Source organism: Mesocricetus auratus, unplaced genomic scaffold, assembly GCF_017639785.1.
Source record: "Mesocricetus auratus isolate SY011 unplaced genomic scaffold, BCM_Maur_2.0 Super-Scaffold_100015, whole genome shotgun sequence".
NCBI classification, from domain to species: Eukaryota; Metazoa; Chordata; class Mammalia; order Rodentia; family Cricetidae; genus Mesocricetus; species Mesocricetus auratus.
Window position 1 is genome coordinate 32,166,247 of NW_024429198.1, and position 21,190 is coordinate 32,187,436.

General features: G+C 38.9%; 1 protein-coding gene across 7 annotated transcripts in view; it reads left to right on the top strand.

Annotated features, from left to right (window-relative positions):
- The first annotated feature begins 4,105 nt into the window (after positions 1 to 4,105).
- Sntg1 (syntrophin gamma 1) overlaps positions 4,106 to 21,190 on the top strand; it is a 533,425-nt gene continuing 516,340 nt past the window's right edge. For all 7 annotated transcript variants that reach the window (XM_040757759.1, XM_040757755.1, XM_013124464.3 and 4 more), the window contains exon 1: positions 4,106 to 4,968. The gene's annotated coding sequence lies outside the window, so the exon portion shown is untranslated. The remainder of the gene's footprint in view (positions 4,969 to 21,190) is intronic.

Sequence of the window (21,190 nt, forward strand, 5' to 3'; positions counted from 1 at the left end):
ACATGCTAAAAGATACAGAATGTCCTACTGGCAGGTAGTTCATGGCATGGGCCCATGTGATATGTGATAACTGTATGAAGTAGGTTGCATTATTTCTATCTTAGGATAAAAATCACAGCTGACAAAACTGCTCTATGAGCAGTAAAGTGGCCATCACACAAGCCTAAGAACATGAAACCTCTACATTTGAAAAGATAGGCATTGCACTAGGCACCTTTAATCTTACCACTGGGGGTGCAGAGAATGGAGAACCAGGGAACACACTATCCAGCCAACTTATCTGACTAGGTCAGGACAAGGTTCAGTGAGAGAGTTTAAAACATTGGAGATGGATAAAAAAGGTCTGCTTGTCTACTTCTGGCTTCGTACACACACACACACGGTATTATGTACCTATAAACACATGCATATACATATGAAATACATCACATTAGAACAGGATTGATAGAGGTAACATGGAAATAAAAGAAGGCAGACAGTCTTCTACAGAAGCAGAATTGTTCTTTTAATCAAGACAACCGAAAGGACCAAGGGTTTCCTTGGAAGTGGAGACTGTGAGTGTGTGACATGCGCAGTCTTTGGGAACTTTGTAGATGGAAAAGTACATTTCAGGTCTGTTCCCCTGCAGTATATAAGTGGTGGGAACCAGTGAGTTTGGTATGTGGGTCTCCTTATCAGAAGCTACAAGAAGTGACATCAGTTAGGTCAATTTTCTTGTCTGAATCTTCTTACTCCACGTGAGGCTTTTAGGATATTAACTTATCACACACCAACGATAATAAAAAAAATGAAGAAAGAGACTAAAACATTTAAGCAACTTACTCAAGTGGTAGAAAATAGAATTATCTTTCAAGTGAATCAGCTCTCAAGTCAGAATTGTTTAAGAGAAAACATAAAAATAAGGTCATATGGAACGGGATCACATAGAGTTTGTTGGCAGCTGTAGTTTCATGCCTAATTTTCTCAGACTCACTGACTTTTACTTGTCACTTGCTCCCTTTCACACACAAACAACATTAAGCAAATTGGACTGAGTTTCATATCTCAGTCAAGGAGATGCTTTTGCCTTTATCTAAGACCAACTGTTATCACTGCTTCAAGCATAAGACTTCTTTTAGGCATACCTGATGATTGCTCAACAAAGAACATTTGATCTGATAAAAGGCAAAATCCCATGACCAGTCCTCACACAGAGAAGAAGCAAAGAATGCATCACACAACAACACTTTGTTAGAAAAACTTTGGGAGGACACTTTAAAATAATTGTTTCATTTGAGAAATAATTACCTATAGGTATTTTTAGTTGTATTTGATACAAGAGAAACAGACTATAATTAAAATGAAGACAATGAAACTGTAAGTTGAACATGTCGCCAAAGTAGACATTGTTCATTCGGCATCTACTCTAAATATGAAGTGAACACAGATACGTTTGCAAACATTTGTTGATGCAAATAAAGTCTCTAGTTTACCAATACTTGTGATCAAGTGTAGAAAAAACATGTAAAGGACGTGCCAAAGATAATATGTCTTTGCAAAAGTATGCAAAGTCTGAGAAGTTTTTACTTTTTACAAAATCAGTGGCTCTATATGGCCATGAAATCAAAATAGTGGAAAATATCACCCTTTCATCCTTGAAGCCAAGAAGACCAAAGGGTTAACACAGTTAGAAAACCTGTGCAGACACTAGCAAAGTCTATGGTATCATGTTCCATTTAACACTCACTTTGTACTGCCCATAAACTCCCTGATACAGATTCACATTGTTTCCAAAATGTGCGGAACTCTTCTGTTTCTAAGATCCTGGCTATGCAAAATGCAAAATGTGTGCTGGGTGAGGCTCTGTCTTAGTTTTGTAAATTGAGGATTGACTAGTTGAGGACTCTACTCAATGTGTGTGTGTGTGTATTCATACGTGTGTGTATTTATATGTATTATAGAAAGTTACTTTTAAATATATGTGTATATATACTTCTATGTAAGAACATTAAGAAAACAAAAGTAACTCTTAAGAATAAAAGTGATTGAAATTTTCTTCTTACAACTCTTATCCGATAGCAATTGTTTTAAAACTGATTTTCCCATCTGCCTCGGCCTCTCTATCCTTGTTTTATTTTCCTTACCCTGCATCTGCTCTTCGCCATCTTCAGGTCTACAATGCTTTGCACAGGTTAATAAGGAGAAACTTTCGACAGATTTGCTTCTTCAAGAAAAGACATCAAGCTGCCAAAATCTGTTAGTTCTGGCAGCTCCAGTTAATCCACCATTTCTTTTTACTTGGTGGTAACAGAGAGGGAGGAGGGAGGGTTTGAGAGGGAGGCTTTGTATTAGCCTCTGTGCTCTACAAGGAGCAAAGTGTCTCTGTGGTTGGATAATGAAATGCATACGCTTTCAATTAGTGGCATCTCTGTGCTTTATTTATAGGCTTTCATTTGCTGAGTTGATTCCCTGTGGTGATTCAAGTCTTTGCATGTACAAAAAAATTAAACAATTACTTGAATCAACTGAAATGAGCTTGTGACAGAGCAAAGAAAACAAACACAGACTGTAAATAAGTTGTTATCATCCTCTGACGAAAATAGGCTACCTTCTGAAATGTATTTGGGCAAACACGTGGTAGGAAGTGGAGAAAGAAATTTACCATAAGCTTTCCCCCCCAGGAACCGGAAAACAAAGGAATTCTTTAAATTAGCTCCCAAACTGCATTTTATCTATCCTGTGCTCAGGCACATCACCAGCTGCGCGACCTTGGGACTCCCAAATTGTAACGTGCCCCGGAGTCAGGTTACTTAAACTACCTGTAGTAAGCGAGCGCTGTCCTGGTCTTTTGTGCTTTTCCTCTGAGTGTACCCCGTGCAAGAATGAGGGCGGAGGTTGCCTGGTCCTTTCACATCTGGAACCAAGAGGAGCAGCGTGCAGGAGATGGGGCCCCAAGCCAGGAAAGCAGGCTTTGCGCTTAAGGAAGGACGCTCCGGTGCCTTTCTGCCGGACGCCATTTCCTCTCAGGGCAGCAGCCTAGTCCTTCGCGGTGCAGCCGCTTCCCGCCCTCATACAGCAGCCCAGAAAAGCCCGCAGAACGCCACCACCTGGTGACTCGGGACGACCCCTGGTCACCGAGCATCCAGCAATGGGGACTCGGAACCACACTGGGGGCGCGGGTGGAATCATCCCACGATTTCCCCGGTTTAGTCGGAGGTGGGGAGAAGCAAGAACCTGTGCGGGCCGGGAGCGGGCACCCAGCCACACCGGGTGAGTCCTAGTGCTTTCGCAGTGTTCCTGCCCTCGACCCGCCCAGCCCCCAGGATGGAACAAACTCCGGGTGCAGAAATGTGCGCTGCGCAGATCTTTGGCTGGAGCTAAGCACTTCCCTGGCTTGGGTCAGCGGACGCTTTGCAGCTTCACCATACCCCGAGCTCCGAGGGGTGCGGTTTTAAGCAGCTGACCCCATTTTCCATGCTGTAGATCCAGTTCCCCCGTCTCGCTCCATTGGTGGCAGCACCACTTGCCATGTGTGGGTGGCGAAGCCCTCAACCGCCTCCCATGAGGCCACGAACGCGAACCCGTGTCCAGTTCCACAGGAAGCTTCTCTGGTGGAGTAGAGTCTGCTCTGCACCTCCACGAGTCGGACTGCCGAGCTTAGAGGCCCGGGCATCTCGGGTCTGTGCCTAGGCCTTGCCTGTGTCTTTTAGGAATGGCTTAGCATCCGCTCTTACCAGATCAACTACCCTCATCCAGTCTTTTGTTCAGCGAGACTCCCCAGCTCCTGCGGGAGCCCAGGGAGTAGGCAATGTTGGACCGCAATCCCCTTGGGCTGTCCGCCGACGGGGCTTAGGCAGCCATAGTTAGAGCCCTGCTATAGCCCATAGGAAACACAGGTATCCCAAGCCTTTCCCTGTTCATTCCTCCTGTTTCCGCATTCTCTGGCAAGATTCTGTCTATGTGTGTGGGAACTGGGCATTCTTACTTTGTCATCTCGGTATTGCACTCAGGGCTTCAAAATGTGAATGTGTCACAGCCCTGGCTGGGAAGCAAGCTTGCTGGGCTTTCCAAAATAGATAGCCTTTCTCGTTTTACGTAATTAAAGACCCAGGATCTTTCCAAAGCACATCTACAGTTTCCACAGTGCTCAGTCCCCTCCTCCTCTCTCTTCTCCCTCCTCCTCCCCCATCTTTGCCCCATCTCTTTCTCTCTGCCGCCCACCCCGTGCGCGCCTGTGCGCGCGCCCATGTTGGTGCGTTCTTTTTCATTTCTACCATTAGGAAACCCTCTCAGAGCCACTGTGAACTCAGAAGAGGCTCAGGTCTAATTTCCCACGGATTCCTGACTCTCCGGAAACATTTATCTCATATACATAGGAGGGTATTATGCGGGAGAGACCGTTGATCCCTAAGAAATGAGATATGGAGGAAAAGCGGCAAGGCTGGAAGTCCTGGAAGAGGCCTTAGCAGGATCTGGGGTCGGCCACAGGGTCCTAGCAACCACGCGTCAGCACCGGAGGGAATGGACAGCGTCTCCCAGCTGGGCCGCAGCCTCGGGGACCCAGCTGTGCTGCTGCCTCTTCCTCCACGGCTGTCCTAGCTTCCACTGCCATGGACAAGAGGAGATCTTGGGAGCTAAAAGGCGGTGCCTCCAGTCCCCTTTCTTGATGAATGAAACCTCTTCATCCTCCTGTCAGTTATAGAAATCCGGCTCCACAGACTTTAAACTCTGGGTAGCAACTTCAAAACTTAATTTTCTGTACCGGTCTGGAAGGAATGCAAGCAGAAGAGTAGAGGTGAAGTTTTTAGAAGCACAAAGGAACCATGAGGGCTGCAGTACGAGCTGAAATGCTCAAAGGCCCACAGTTCTTTACATAAGAACTTCCCTGACTGGATTGCAGCTGTTGTGAAGACAGCTTTGTGAGAGGTTGGAAATCCTAAACTCCAACATTAGAGAAGCTGAAAAGATTTCAATTCCTCTGCTCATAAGGTATGTGATAATGGTATTATATCCATGTTTCATCCCACCCTAATGACTCTGAAAGATTTAACAGAAAAGGTACAAACATTATATGTTGAGGATTAAGGAAAATGAGTACTTCTGGTTGTTTAAAAATGATTATTCCTACATTAGTGCCTTAGAAAAATCCCTTCCTTGATAAACTCTGGAATTCTACTTTTCTGGAGTCTCTTATGTGATTGTGGTGACAACAATATGTAGGTGACTTACACTAGTATAGCAAACTTTTACTTTTATTTGGTCAATTTCTTACTGCTGTGTATGTCTTACTTAATATTATTTGTAAAACTAATGTGTACTGGTGTTTGGTGATCATATACATTCAGTTAAAAGTGATTCTGGTTGTGCTATATTGCATCTGAAACTCAAAAGTTGGAAAAGGCTCAATCACCTCTTCTAATATTTTTAGATGATGTTAATTTGATTAAATATTTACAGCCACAAAATTTGTACACATTAATATCTGATCCCTTTTATATTCAGAGATAGCTAGACCTGTATACTTATCAATAGATACCTCAATGCTATTCTGTCAGACTTGGCCCTCTAGAAGGCAGGAAGTGGGCAGTTTCTTGTGCCTCTTCAAGAGAGTGAGATTTTCTACATCATTCTGACTGATTATTTCTACAAGACACACTTGTTTCCAAATCAAGTAAGTGATAGAGACTAATCAGCTCACATGATAATTTTTTCTTGATACTTCTACCTAAACTCTTCTTCTAAAGCTTTAAAATTACAGCTTTTATAGTGACCTTGATAAGCATTGTGATTTTTTTGGAAAGGTTTTCAGTGTGAAAACAGTCATACATATGTATAGTCTATGCCTGGAATTTCCGGAAGGGCTCACCCAATTCCAGTGCTCACATTCTGCTCATCAGAGAGCTTTGACTCATAGGAAGAATTCACACAGGCATGATGGTATAAACTTACCCAAGCCTGTGGAATGAGTTTGTCTATTAGAAATACTGCAGGAGTTCAGAAGATTTTTTAAATTTTATAAACCATGGATAGCTGAAAATAAAATATCTTTACATCACAATCACACTACCTCCCACTTTCTCAATTTGAATACCTAATCCTCTGAGACAGGGTGCTGCTTGTTGGTGGACTAATGGCTGCCAGTTTTATATTGACTGAGATTAACAATTCTATTCCAAAGAACTGTCATGTAAGTATCACTGACCTCTCACCAAGAAGCAGCTTGTATCACAGATAGAAAGCAAAAACTCCTTGGGGGCACAGTTGCCCTAGATAGATAAGAAATGATCACTAGAAGACTAGAAGGCTGCATTAATTGATGTGTATTCCTTCATTGTACCCCTAAAGAATTGTTTTTTTCTAGCCCAAGAAAAATGAAATCAGATTGTCACATGGAAGATGTAATCACATTTTAGGAGAATTGCAGCATGTGATTAGACTAATTTTGGTTGTTAATTAATTAATATAAATGGACTCCCCCCATCAGTGGAGCATAAATGAAATGTGAGAATGTGTTCTGGAATGAAGCCTGTGTGTCTTATGACCGCAGTTCCCTTCTCAGTGGTGGAGGGGGCAGGCTTTCTCCATGTGGAGCAGAAACTGAATAAAGGAATAGTTACCTTTGCCTAATCCCTTTGCAGATTTGACCACCAAAGTAAATGACTCTAATTCACTACTACGGTATCAAGAAAATTGAAGCTCTTGCCAGCTTCTGTCTCTGGAGAAATGTAACACTGAATTACTCTGTAAGCCCATTTAATATCTGTCTAAAGGTTAATATCCAGTAACATCTAAATGAATAAATAAGTGTATGAACAAATATGTGAACCAATAAATGTAATTATAAATCAGCCTTCATTTTGATTCCACTCATCTCTGAAAAGAAATCAACACTATAATTGAGAAAGTGTCTCCAATGCATGCAAGCAGTGCCTGCATAGGTGGATATTTTGTTTTATATTGGAAAAAGGATGTCCAGGTTTTACAAGTATCAACACAAATAGTATCTTAATCTTAGAGATGAGTTGAATTTTCCTCTTTTTGTCTAAAGATGGAGTGATAAAAGGCTGTAAAGGAATTCTGACTCAAATCTTTACATTATTATAAAAACAGGACATGGATGCTGGAAATGATAAATAATAATTAAGATTTAAGCATTGAGAAGGATGAAACAGGAGGACAGTGTATAGTTGAGGCCCATATGTTATATGCAGTGAGCTACAAGTTTGCTTGGACAAAAACCTGAAAGCCAAACTCAAATACAAACTAAATCATAAGATCAAAAACTATTTGTCTAAATTTTTGTGTAGACTACCTAAATGTTAATTGACCTGCCAATTAATTATCATTAATTATAAGTCATTTACATTCGAGTATGTGGGGTTTGTCTTTGAAGTTGTTAATTTACTTCAGTTTTAACAAATTAAACATATTTAAAATATGAGATTATTAGTTTTGGAGTTAAGAAGGTCTTTTGATAGATTATTTTACTGCTTATAAACAATGAATCTACTCACTGCATTCTGATACATGAAGCAAAAGTTACTAATGAAGAAAAGAATATTGTTATCAAGAAATAGATCATCAGACCTCTCCCAATACCTATTCACGGAGCAAGAGTAGAACACTCAGATGGAAAGCACATTTACTTAGCACATTTCTTTCTTCATAGCTGAATGTGCTAAACATAGTATACTGAAGTATCAAACATGTTATATATTATGATGAAGAAAACAAGTGCTATTTGACATTAAAATGATCAGTCTTCCTAAAATGCTGATGTAAGATGAAGGATAAATCACTTTAATCATTGACCCTTGTGTTCTTCTCCCAAGTGGGGCAACTTTTCTCAGCCAATAAGAAGCAGATATTTCTTAAATGTTAACTGGTGAAATGATATGTATTTCCATATTTTATGGAAAATTATGAAGTGTAAATTTGATGATCTGAGAATCTCCTGGGAACTTCAGTGATATATCTGTTAATTCTTATGAGGAATTTCTAACACCATTCATTAACTTATGGAAAAGTTCCCTAAAAATTGCTGCACGTCAAGGATGTATATAAAAACTCTCTTGGTGACAATATGGAATTTCCCGATAATGTTTCCATTTTTTGCCTTGTTCTTGGTATAAAAATTCATACTAGGCAGATTTTTGTTTAAAAATATTTATCATTCAATGTTAGAGCCATGTTTTCTACAAGTTGGTCAAATTAAGGTCAACATGATCCCACTTCACTCTAATAACTTTCATTTTGACTGAAAAATTACCATCTTTGTGTCATGATTTTCTTTTCTATGAAGGATTAATATTTATCACTAATAGTATGGACTCTTATAAGACTATATAGAGTTTGAAACTATCTAAAAGCTCCTGAAGAAACCATTTAGTTTAACTTCTGATCAATGCTGATAGAGTGACATGCAGACTTTGTCAGGCTGATTGTTGGAAATAAATATCAGGTGCTGTGAAGGCACAGCATTCATGTACTCTGTATGTCTTTTCAAGAACTATCAATTTTCATCAAATATCACAATTTGTTTTTATCAGATGGAATTTTCTATAATGGCATACATTAATATTTTTACTTGTATAAGACTCTAAGCTACCACTAAGATATAGTGGTAGTAGGTATAAAAAAGAAATTATTTCTTGACATAACAGTCATTTCTAATAGGTTTTGTGTCAAAGTATTTGTTGATTGGTCCAGAACATAAAAAATGTAATTATTTGGGAGTAGAATTTTTAATTGTGACAATTGACTTGTTTCTTAGATAAAAGAGAAGGAATGGATGATAAAGATTTTAGGAAAAGAGTAGAAAGTAAGGATAGTTTCTTGTGCCTGAGAACTTTGTATTTTATCATTGTGAAGCTTGCACACACTTGTAAATATAATTAGAGATCATTCTTGTTTTTAATGACTTGACCTTCAACTTGCCAGCACACCTAGCGTACTGAAATTTATTAGACAGTAAAATCTTGATAATTATTTATCAACTGTAATGTACATACTTTCATACATTTAAAATAAAAATTGTAATGTAATTATAGGTATTTACTATATAATTATTAAGCTTAGTGAGTATATTGTTACCCATTCAGAATTTTAGCTAAGGATTTCCTTTTTTTAATGAATGAAAACTTAGTAATTATTCATAATAGATGAATAGGAGGGCAATCTTTTTGAAATTGTACCTGATCTTAATAGTAATGTGTTAAAAAGCTATAAAACATGTTGTAAAATGATTAAACAAATGAAAGAGGACAATGCATTTAAAAAATTTTATTTTTAAATTTAAATTAGAAACATGGTTGCTTCACATGTCAATCCCAGGTCACTCTCCCTTTCCCTTCCCTCCTCCCATACCCTCCCACCAATCCAATGCCCCCTCATTTCCCCAGGTCGGGTGAGGCCCTCCATGGGAGTGTCCATAGGCTGTCATTTCATCCAGGGCAGGGCCTAGATGCTCCCCCAAGAGTCCAGAGTGAGAGTGCATCTCTCATTGTTGGATGGGCACCCAAAGTCCATTGTATGCCAGGGATAAATACTGATCTACTACCCAAGGTCCCATAGATTGCGTAGGCATCCTCACTGACACCCACATTCAGGGGGTCTTGATCAGTTCCATGCTGGGTTCCCAGCCATCAGTCTGGGATTCAAGAGCTAACACTCGTTCAGGTCAGCTGTTTCTGGGGGTTAAACCAGCCCAGTCTTTAACCCCTTTGCCCATCAGTCCTCTCTTTCTGTCACTGGGTTCCCTGAGTTCAGCTCACTGTTTGGCTGTGGGAGTCTGCCTCTGCTTCCATCAGTCATTGGATGAAGGTTCTGTTTCCCAGACTCTCTGGCCATGGGATTGTAGGCTGGCACTCCCCAGATCTATGTCTAAAATCCATATATGAGAGAGTACATACTATGTCTTTTTGTGACTGGGTTACCTTACTCAGGATGGTTTCTAGTGCCATCCATTTGCCTGCAAATTTCAGGATTCCATTGTTTTTTTTTTCTGTTGAAGAGTACTCCATTGGAGGACAATGCATTTTATCATCAAAAATGTATGATAAGTAGTAAGTACCTAATATGAAGAAAATTTAATTATATAGGTGAGAAAAGAGTTTTTCATGATGGAAACTACATCAGGTACATACAACATCTGGTTCCCAACATGTTTTTATTCCATTCATGGTTATATAGTCTTGGGTGAATTAGTTTATCTGCTAGCTCATATGTCTTCTTGATCCTATAATAAAATCTCTACATGCCCATAAGGAAATTATATTAAAATCCATAGGTTTGTATGAAGTCACAACTCTTCCTCATACTCTAGTACTCCCATGCTGGGCAGATTGCAGGATTAAAACCTATCAGTCTATTCCTTACTATGCTATGCTATAGACAACTGGATTCAGGTGTAGACATCTTACAGTCTGGTCTTCATTTTAAACCAGAGCTTACCTTTACGACAAATTCCCTCACTCTTGTTTCTGCCTTTCTCTACCCCAGATTTGTCTTCTTTGGCTTTTTCTAGGTCACCATCACCTTTGTTTCAAATCCATGTCTCATGTTTTTTTTTTTGTTGTTGTTTTGTTTTGTCTTCTAATTGTCCAAGCCAGGGTACTTGCCTACCAAGACTTGAGTGAGGAAGGCTCCTCCAATACCATGCTGACTAAGAAGACCAGGTAATAATTAACTGACTACCCTGTACATTGGTCAGAAGAAAGCACAATATGAGATCTGGAACGATTGTGCCCTAAAATCCTGTTGATGACTCTAACAAATAGTTCATTTTGTTGCTATGTGAACACTCCACTGAATGCAATAAACTTAACATTGTTTTCTGTTTCTATCTACCAAGTTATTCCACAGTATTTGGCATAATGTTTATGACTACTAGAGTCTTTACAGAAGGACATTCATTACTGTTGTGCCCAAGTTGCAAAGTCCCCAGAGATCACTGAGATCACTAGGAAGACCCACTAAACTGCAAATGCAAGGTTTAATGATTGTTCATCCAACCATGACGGGGACCCTGTCTGGCTAGTTGTCACAGCAGCCTCCAGAGGGAGTGAAGTTCCCTGTCTACTGTTAGATTTTATAGACAAAAGTTACAGGATTACATCAGTAGGTATGGGTTGTTTTCTGATTGGTTGACATTTAGGAACAATCAGGAGAATTTCTCAAAGTCATATTTTGGCATGAAATACCTGTGTACCAATTACTTTCATTGTTCAGTGCTGAGAGGGAACATTCTGTGGTTTCTATGGCATTATCTTGTTACTTGCAGGCAACCTGTTGTATGTAGATACCAATAGTTTTCAGAGCTATATCCTGGAGACTACAGGGGAGGTTTTGGTCCCCCCTGGAGTTTCTTTTGTGGCCAAACAGTTCTCAGTAACCAAGTATCTAGGAAGGAGGGGGTCTGGAGTTTCTTTGTGTTCAGTTTTGGCCTTAGATTTCGGGAGGCCAGAGGATCTGGAGTTTCCTTGTGTCAGAGGCCTACATGTCTTTTCTGTAGCCTGTCATGTCTACTAATGCAGGGGACTAAGTGAGCGTCTGGTACCTTTATATCTAAATTATTATAAGTGAAGCTCTTGAGTTTAGTTTACCCCTTTCAATTACAAGTTTCAAATGGTATGACTGAAATTGAGTACAGGAAAATTATTCTAACACAGCAGTCAATATTGCAATTTAAGGATAAATTTTCATGTTTTTCTATTTTCTATTCGAAGCTTAAGACACACTCTCCCTTCCCTTATCTTGTTTACTACATTAGTCACTTTAAAATTATTTATATTGCTTTAATTGTGTATATATGTTTGTGAGGGATGTTGCGTATCTATGGGAATGCAAGCGCTTATGAAGGTCAAAAGTCTTATATTCTTTGAAACGGGAGTTACAAGAGATTGTGAGCTACACTTTGTGGTTGATGGGAAACCAAACCAGGTCCCTTGTAAGATTATTCTCTTCACTGCTCTGCCATATCTTCAGGTCACATGCTTACCATTTTCTGGTTGCGGTAATACTTTTTGTAATAAGCAAAACCAATGGCCACAAAAACCAATAATATTGTAACTGTATTTTACTGAGTTTACATTTTAGTGGTGAAATTGCTAGAGATATTGAGGTGTGCAAGGATCTTGAAAGAATCATGCACTATCCTGACTTTAACAACATGATCAAGTGTTGAAAGTCATAATTTAAGAACATCATACAGTCATGGTTGGCCAAGCTAAGTTCTTCTGCACAGCCCATGTCTGACAAGAGGACAACTACACACCATGAGGTGAAATTCAGAAGACTATTAATCAAAACCAGATGATTAGATGTCATCAGGTCACAAAAGAGAATCAAGAGTCAGAACCATCTGATACTTTGTATGCTTTGTACCTGCTAGGTCAATGCTAATATTTTAAACTTGCAAATATTTTAATCATTCAGAAGGATTTTAAAAAATTGGCAGGGATAGGAAGTTGCATTTCATCAGAAAGGGAAAATCAATACTTACAATACTGATGTCTGAATGGCAATACTACTGGATAGTGAGATTCTGTAAGCTATTTGATAAAATGTAAGAAAAACATGTGGATATATATCAATTTTTCATTAGATCATATATATAGCATATATATTATGCTGAATATATTTATATTGCATTGTATACTGATATATATATATATAAATACTGAATCACAAATATACACACACATACACAGAAAGGAATTTGTATTGTTTAATCCTAGTTATTAAATTCATTTTTAGATGATCATGTAAAATACACAGGAAAGATCTATAACTACAAATTTGTTTTGTCACTTCAGTGCTCACTTTAATAATAAGATGCAACATGGTATTGATTTGAGAGGTTGAAAGAAATATGAAAAAGTGATGTGTCTCTTTCTTATTACAGCTTCCCATTGTATATGCTATAGTTTTCTTCATTTTTGATGTGAAAAATTTAGAAAAATTCTGAACATACAGAATGAGCTCCAAAGGGGCTACCTATTAATTTTATTTCCTACATTTTTGCTTGTTTGCTTTAGAAATTTTACGGCTTTTATTTTATGTATTATTTGTGTGGGGACATGGGCATGCTCATGAATATATGTGCATGTACTGATGGAAACATGACACATGTTTCATTGGAAGTTAACGAACAACTTCACATGTCGCAACGGATTCTCTCCTGTCATTTGTATACCAATAACTGAAATGTATTGTTAGGTATGGTGCTAAACATATTTTCCCTGTTACCTGAAAGACCAAAAGAGGCTAATTTTATAGGGATAGGAAGGAATCCCCAGGTGGTTCAGGCAAAATGTTAATTTCTGCTTTCCAATGGTCAGGTTCATTCTCTGTGTAACTGCATGGCTTTATCATGTCTCCTGCAGGAGTAAATTATCTTCTTTTCTTAAGGCCAGTTATGTTTAATAAGTCAGCAAAGTACCATTTAGAAATTTACCTTATCAGCACACTAAAAGGCTCCCCAGTAATACACAGGAGTTAATTACCACGGATCAGTGGGCAATTCATTTCTTCTTTGCAGGGGGACAGACAGCTGAATGTAGAAATGGGAGCTGTTACAAAGTATCACTGTGGCGCACTAAGCCATTACCTAAGCCATGTAGACTGGAAAGGTCCTGATCAGTGTGAAATGGGCCAGGGAGGTGGTATGAGGTGCTGTGATCTGTATTTATCAGATCAGCAAGCAGCCAGTTCTCAGAGGCATCCCTATAGGTCATCTGTGCACATCACCTGTGCACATCTGCGTGTAGATAAGTAAAAATATCGGTGGCATCAAAGAATGATCTTTTTGTCGATTTACGTTCAAGTGGTTCTTTGAAATAACAGCACCCTTATTTTTCACATAGTGGCAATTGGCTATTAATGTCTTGACCATATTTGTGAAATGGAATAATTTATTCTTTCTGAATTAAAAATAATTACATGTAGATGATTGTACTAAATGTAATCCCTTTGAGTACAACCTTTTTATAAATTTATTTAAAAATGTAGTGACTTTATTATTTACTAATTTTTCTGATGGTATTGCCATTCTACCAGAAGAAGCTGGAAATCCAACTAGAAAAACGATTTTCAGTTAATTTTCCTTTTAAATATGGCTCTTAGTTAAAAAATGAACATAATATAAAGAATCTGACAATTGTAGGACATTGTCAGAATTATAAAGCAATGCTGAAAACATAATTTTTATGGCACAGGAACTTCTTATACTCAAAAGCTTTTTCTCAACAGTGAAATTTCTTTGGACTATCCTGCTTTCACTTTATTTGAAACTCTTTTGTGAGAGGATATGGGTACATAAGGTATATTCACAAAGAAGAAATTAATTAATTTCTAGAAACAATATACCTTGTACTTTTACAAGCTTATAAAGCTTTGAACCAGGGTATTTTTATGCTATAAACTAACAAAATTGCAAGTCACCTACTTTCCTCCTGTGCTATACTTTCCCAGAGCGTTTGCATAGGAGCTTCAGTTTAGTATGCTCAGATGAGACAATTACAATTCCTCTACCTGTAGAGCAAGATTGGTCCAAATGGGCAAAGTACATATTCAATAGGGAGAAGTATGATACTCTAAGACTTACACTTTTTAAAATCTGAATGCCATGTTGCTCCTAGGACTCAGCCTCTTAAAATGCAAGATGGCATTCAGATTAAAAAAAGTGTAAGTCCTAGAGTATCATACTTCTCCCTGTTGAATATGTACTTTGCCCATTTGGACCATGGAAATTAAACAAAGAAACAAACAAACAAAAAAAAAACGTTGGCACCTGATGAATTACCTAACATTTCTTTTTGTAAATAATAAAAGCTTCCTAGCTGGCAATGAAGCATTTGTGATCTGTATGGCAGTATTCATCTGTATGGCAAGTTTTTATAAATGCTGTTTTTGTATTTACAAAATGATTATGAGGTGCATTAACAGGTTTTAATGGCTTTTCTTAAAATATGGTACAAAATGCATTAGTGATATATGTCTAACAGATGAGAACCAAAGCATCATAAAACATCATTGTAAAGTATATATTAGTTTGTTAAAGTAGCATGTGTTCCTGGAATATTAGTAGTTTTGTAATTTTCTAAGGTATTTTGAAGAAAATTTCAACACAAATTTTATTGATTAAGACTAGTACAGAGATAAATCTGCTAAAAGCAACAGAGTTTTAAAGACATACAACAGATAAAGGGTTGAAGCACTCAAATTTAAATTATAGGTAGAATTATAAAATAATTTTCACATGTAATACACCAAAATATAATATTTTATCAGATTTTGCTTAATTAGTCTTTCATTAAGAAAAATGGATATGCTGCATAGGAGCAAATAACTTACATAAAATATCTGTTCAACACTTGTCTTGCATACATCCCAACAACTCTTGCTTTCAACACCAAGTGGCCAGAATAATAGTGAGATAGCAAGTGAAATTAATCATTGATAGATTTCCGTTTGTTATTTGTAGGTCACTGATCAAAAACTAAGCTTGGTCACCAACTTCAAAAAGACTAGAGTGTAATGAAGCTTAGCAAAGCCCAGATATCATTACCACGCAGAGCTAGAAATGTGCTTATTGATCGCTATTCAGTTGATCATCAGAAATACTCACTATTTGTTATGGTTTTAAAGTTTAGTTCATGCCTGGGTTTAAACAGAGCCATCTACTTAATGGTTATATTTGAAGAATGATGAGCGAATGCTACCTATGGGCACGTGATTTTAATTCTAGCATAGAAAAGGAAAATGAGTAAAGCAACTGGAGTAGAAGCAGGGCTGGGTTCAAGTTTTATTAAATGAGACACAGAAAGGTTGGATTTAGAATTGTGTGTGTCTCCCAAATAGTTTAGTTAGAGTTTATTTCAAGAACATAGGTGGGGCAAAGTATCAGTGGCTATACCACTGATGAAAATGACACCTCTTCCTCAACAACCATTAGGTGCCAATAGTCTCTAGAGAGGAGTGTATCCCCACAGGCTCCTCTTATGCCACGATGAACTATCAGCAGGCCCTGTGTGTTACAGATGTTGTACAGATAATGACTGCTAACAGCACTAGCCATGTCATGTCCAGAGACATTTTGCTGTACATCTCCCCATCATATGGTTCTTATAGTATTTCCACACCCTCTATCTCTAAGTTCCTTATACCTCAGAGGGAGTGATAAACTGCCCTGTTTAGTGAGGAGCACTTCATAATCATTTATACTTGGGTTGCTGCTTTAACTGTCTCCCACTGCAGGGGAAGAAACTTCTCTGGACCCTTAAAACAATGCAGTATATATCTATTGGTCTTGCTTGGTAAACAGAATTTTATAAGACCTTATTACTGAAAAGACTGCACATTTTGGTGATGAGACATTGAGAAATCAAGTTAGCTCTGAGCTGGAAATGTCTTCTTGACATGCATTTCATGACAGTATTCCCAGGAAAGCCAAATTCTATCACTCTATATAGGAAACAGACAACAACACATCAAAGTACAGATGTTATCAAAGTCCAACTTGGAATATTGGAGTTACTTACGTACAAGTACAGCAATTTCTTAAAGGCATCTTCATCACCAAGGCCCACCCCAGCAAGGGTAACAAAGTCTTGACAGCTGGAAAACATGAGAGTATTGCAAAACTTCCAGGCTCTCCATGTGTTTCAGTAGGTATCAGCCTCTTCCAGGCAGCTCAGCTAGTATTTCTTCTAGGTGGTTTGACTAATCTATTTCTTCCAGACTGCTTCACTATTATTTATTTCTTCCAGGTGACAGATTTGGGCCAGGCTTCTTTTAGGCAGTTCAGCTTGTCTGAAGGCATCACTCAGTAGCCCCAATTGTTTATATATACTTGGGGTGGAAGGACCTATTCAATCATCAGTTTCAGTGACTTTCTGAAGTGGTTTTACCTATTTACCTCCTGAGGATAAAAGGTTTCACTTTCCCCTAGGACATTTGGTATTTTACCTCACCAGTAAATATCCAGTCCTAAAATACTGTGTTTTCTCCTCTCTTTTCATACCCTTTGTCTTAAGGTGGGCTACTAAAAGATGTATGCCTTTAACCTTGGAGGGAACTGCTATGCCACCTTTATTGCCAGAGGGAGACATGTCACAGTCTTAACAAGCTGTGAACCCCTTTAAACATATGGCTGAGCATTGTGTGCCTTCTAGTACAATAGTGGCTTGACTATTGTGTCTTTGGTTTGGGGTCATTTATACCGAAATTTTGGTTTTAGTAAGTCAGAGGCTTTTTATTAAAAAGACGCTTGCCAGCACAAAACCAGAGGCAGTTCTCTAGGTAAATCCTCAGCTAATGTTATCCAAAGGATTATAAAAGGGAAGACCACAAGTTTTTTGGAGAGTCAAATTAACTCATCCTGTCTTGATGTTGGCAAGGCTTGATTTTGTAACAGATATCCAGAGAGGCCTCAATATCCAAGAAAGCAATCATTTTATGAAAAGGGAGATCTTAGCAATTAGCACGTTTAATCACCCTGAAGGAATATGGATGAGGCAGTGAAATATCTTGCAACCATCAGCAATTTTTTTAACATTTTTTATTTTAATTTTAAATAGCTTGTTTTACATGTCAATCCCAGTTCCCTCTCCCTCCCCCTCCTCCCGCACTCGCCTTACCCCCCACCCTCCCACCCTATTGCCAAATCCTTCCACATAGGGGATATCTAGAGTCTGTCATTTTACTCTGGGTAGGGTCCAGGCACTCCCCTAAGAGTCCAGGCTGAGAGAGCATCCCTCTTTGTGCTATAGGCACACGAAGACTGTTTGTATACCAGGGATAGACACTGATCCACAGCTCAGGGCCCCATAGGTTGCCCAGGCCTTCTCGCTGACACTCACTTTTGGGGGGTCCAGATCAGTCCCATGCTGGCCTCCCCACTGTCGGTCTGGGGTCCAAGAGCTCTCCCCTGTTCAGATCAGCTGTCTCTGCTGGTTTTGCCAGCCCATTCTTTGCCAATTTGCTCATCACTCCTCTCTCTCTGTCACTGGGTTCCTTGGGTTCAGTTCAGTGATTAATTGTGTGTTTGCCTCTGCTTCCATCAGTCACAGGATGAAGGCTCCCGGATGGTTATAGACATCAAGTTCATTATCAGGGATGGACATTCGAGGTGGTCTCTCCACTATTGCTTAGCTTGCCAATTGGTGTTATCCCTTTATATCACTCGAGGTCGCTCTGGTGCCTGATCTGTATTCGATCCTATGATTCCCTCTTCCCCCTATTCTACCCCCACCCCCTTAACTTCCTTTTCCCCCATGACCAACTCTCTTCCTCTTCACCCCCTCTCTTCTTCCCAGGTCCCACTCCCCCTCACCCCTCACCGTGTTCCCCATCTATTCAGGGGATCTTGTCTCCATCCTCTTCTCTTGGGTACTATGCATATATGCGTATCTTTTAGGTTCTTTCCTGTTTCCCAGACTCTCTATCAGTGGAAGTGCAGACTGGCACTATCCTGATCCATGTCTAAAATCCATATATGAGTGAGTACATACCATGTTTGTCTTTTTGCGACTGGGTTACCTCACTCAGGATGGTTTCTTCCAGTGCTATCCATTTCCCTGCGAATTTCAAGATTCCATTGTTTTTTTCTGCTGAGTAATACTCCATTGTGTAAATGTACCACATTTTCTCTATCCACTCTTCAGTTGAGGGGCATCTAGGTTGCTTCCAGGTTCTGGCTATTACAAACAATGCTGCTATGAACATAGTGGAGCAGATGCTCTTGTTGTATGAACTTGCCTCATTTGGATATATGCCTAAGAGTGGAATTGCTGGGTCTAGTGGTAGATTAATTCCCATTTTCCTGAGGAATCTCCATACTGCTTTCCAAAGTGGCTGTACGAGTTGGCACTCCCACCAGCAGTGGAGGAGTGTTCCTCTCTCTCCACATCCTCTCCAACATAAATTGTCTTCGGTGTTTTTGATTTTAGCCATTCTGACAGGAGTAAGATGGTATCTCAGAGTTGTTTTGATTTGCATTTCCCTGATGGCTAAGGATGTTGAGCACTTTCTTAAGTGTCTCTTGGCCATTTTAGCCTCCTCTACTGAGAATTCTCTATTTAGCTCTGTACCCCACCTTTCAAGTGGATCCTTTGGTGTTTTGGAGACTTGTTTCTTGAGTTCTTTGTAAATTTTGGAGATTAGCCCTCTGTCAGATGTAGGGTTAGTGAATATCTTTTCCCATTCTGTGGCCTGCCTTTTTGTCTTTTTGACTGTGTCCTTTGCCTTACAGAAGCTTTTTAGTTTCAGAAGGTCCCATTTGTTAATTGTCGATCTCAGTGCATGTGCCACTGGTGTTATGTTTAGGAAGTGGTCTCCTGTACCAACTCGTTGAAGAGTATCTCCCACTTTCTCTTCTAAACGTTTCAGTGTGGCTGGATTTATGTTGAGATCTTTGATCCATTTGGACTTAAGTTTTGTACGAGGCGATAAACCTGGATCTATCTGCAGTCTTCTGCATACCAGTACCCAGTTATGCCAGCACCATTTGTTGAAGATGCTTTCTTTTTTTCCATTGTACAGTTTTAGCTTCTTTGTCAAAAATCAAGTGCTCATAGGTGTGTGCGTTAAAATTAGGGCTTTCGATTCGGTTCCATTGGTCTACCTGCCTATTTTTGTGCCAATACCAAGCTGTTTTCAGGACTATAGCTCTATAATAGAGCTTGAAGTCAGGTATGGTGATGCCTCCTGAAGTTCCTTTATTGTATAGGGATGTTTTGGCTATCCTGGGCCTTTTGTTTTTCCATATAAAGTTGATTAATGTTCTTTCCAGGTCCTTGAAGAATTGTGATGGAATTTTGATAGGGATTGCATTGAATCTATAGACTGCTTTTGGCAAGATTGCCATTTTTATTATGTTGATCCTACCAATCCAAGAGCATGGGAGATCTTTCCATTTTCTGTTATCTTCTTTGATTTCTTTCTTTAAAGACACAAAGTTCTTGATATACAGGTCTTTCACTTCCTTGGTTAACATTATCCCCAGATATTTGATGCTGTTTTTGGCTATTGTAAAGGGTGATGTTTCTCTGATTTCTTTCTCAGTTACTTCATCATCTGTATATAATAGGGCCACTGATTTTTTGAGTTTACCTTGTATCCTGCCACATTGCTGAAGGTGTTTATCAGCTCTAGGAGTAACTTTGCGGAGTTTTTTTGGGTCACTTATGTAAACTATCATATCATCTGCAAATAGTGAAAGTTTGACTTCTTCTTTTCCTATTTGTATCCCCTTTATCTCCTTTTGTTGTCTTATTGCTGTAGCTAGAACTTCAAGTACAATATTGAAGAGATATGGAGAGAGTGGACAGCCTTGTCTTGTTCCTGATTTTAGAGGAATTGCTTTGAGTTTCTCTCTATTTAGTTTGATGTTAGCTGTTGGTTTACTGTATATTGCTTTTATTATATTCAGGTACGTTCCTGTTATCCCTGATCTCTCTAGGACCTTTATCATGAAGGGGTGCTGGATTTTGTCAAAGGCTTTTTCAGCATCTAGTGAGATGATCATGTGGTTTTTCTTTCGCAGATTGTTAATATGGTGGATTACATTGATAGATTTTCTAATGTTGAACCATCCCTGCATTCCTGGGATGAAGCCTACTTGATCATGGTGGATGATTTTTCTGATGTGTTCTTGAATCCGGTTTGTATTTTATTGAGTATTTTTGCATCAATGTTCATGAGGGAAATTGGTCTATAGTTCTCTTTCTTAGTTGTGTCTTTGTGTGGCTTGGGTATCAAGGTAATTGTAGCCTCGTAGAAAGAGTTTGGCAGTGAGCCTCCTGTTTCTATTGTGTGGAATACTTTGAGGAGTATTGGAATTCGCTCTTCTTTGAATTTCTGGTAGAATTCTGCACTGAAGCCATCTGGGCCTGGGCTTTTTTTGTTTGGGAGACTTTTGATGACTGCTTCTATTTCATTAGGGGTTATAGGGCTGTTTAGATTGTTTATCTGTTCTTGATTTAATTTTGGCAAGTGATATCTATCCAGGAAATTGTCCATTTCCTTTAAATTTTCAAATTTTGTGGAGTACAGATTTTCAAAGTATGCCCTGCTGATTCTCTTGATTTCCTCAGAGTCCGTTGTTATGTCCCCTTTTTCATCCCTGATTTTGTTAATTAGCATGCTCTCCCTCTGTCTTTTAGTTAGTTTGGACAGAGGTTTGTCTATTTTGTTGATTTTCTCAAAGAAC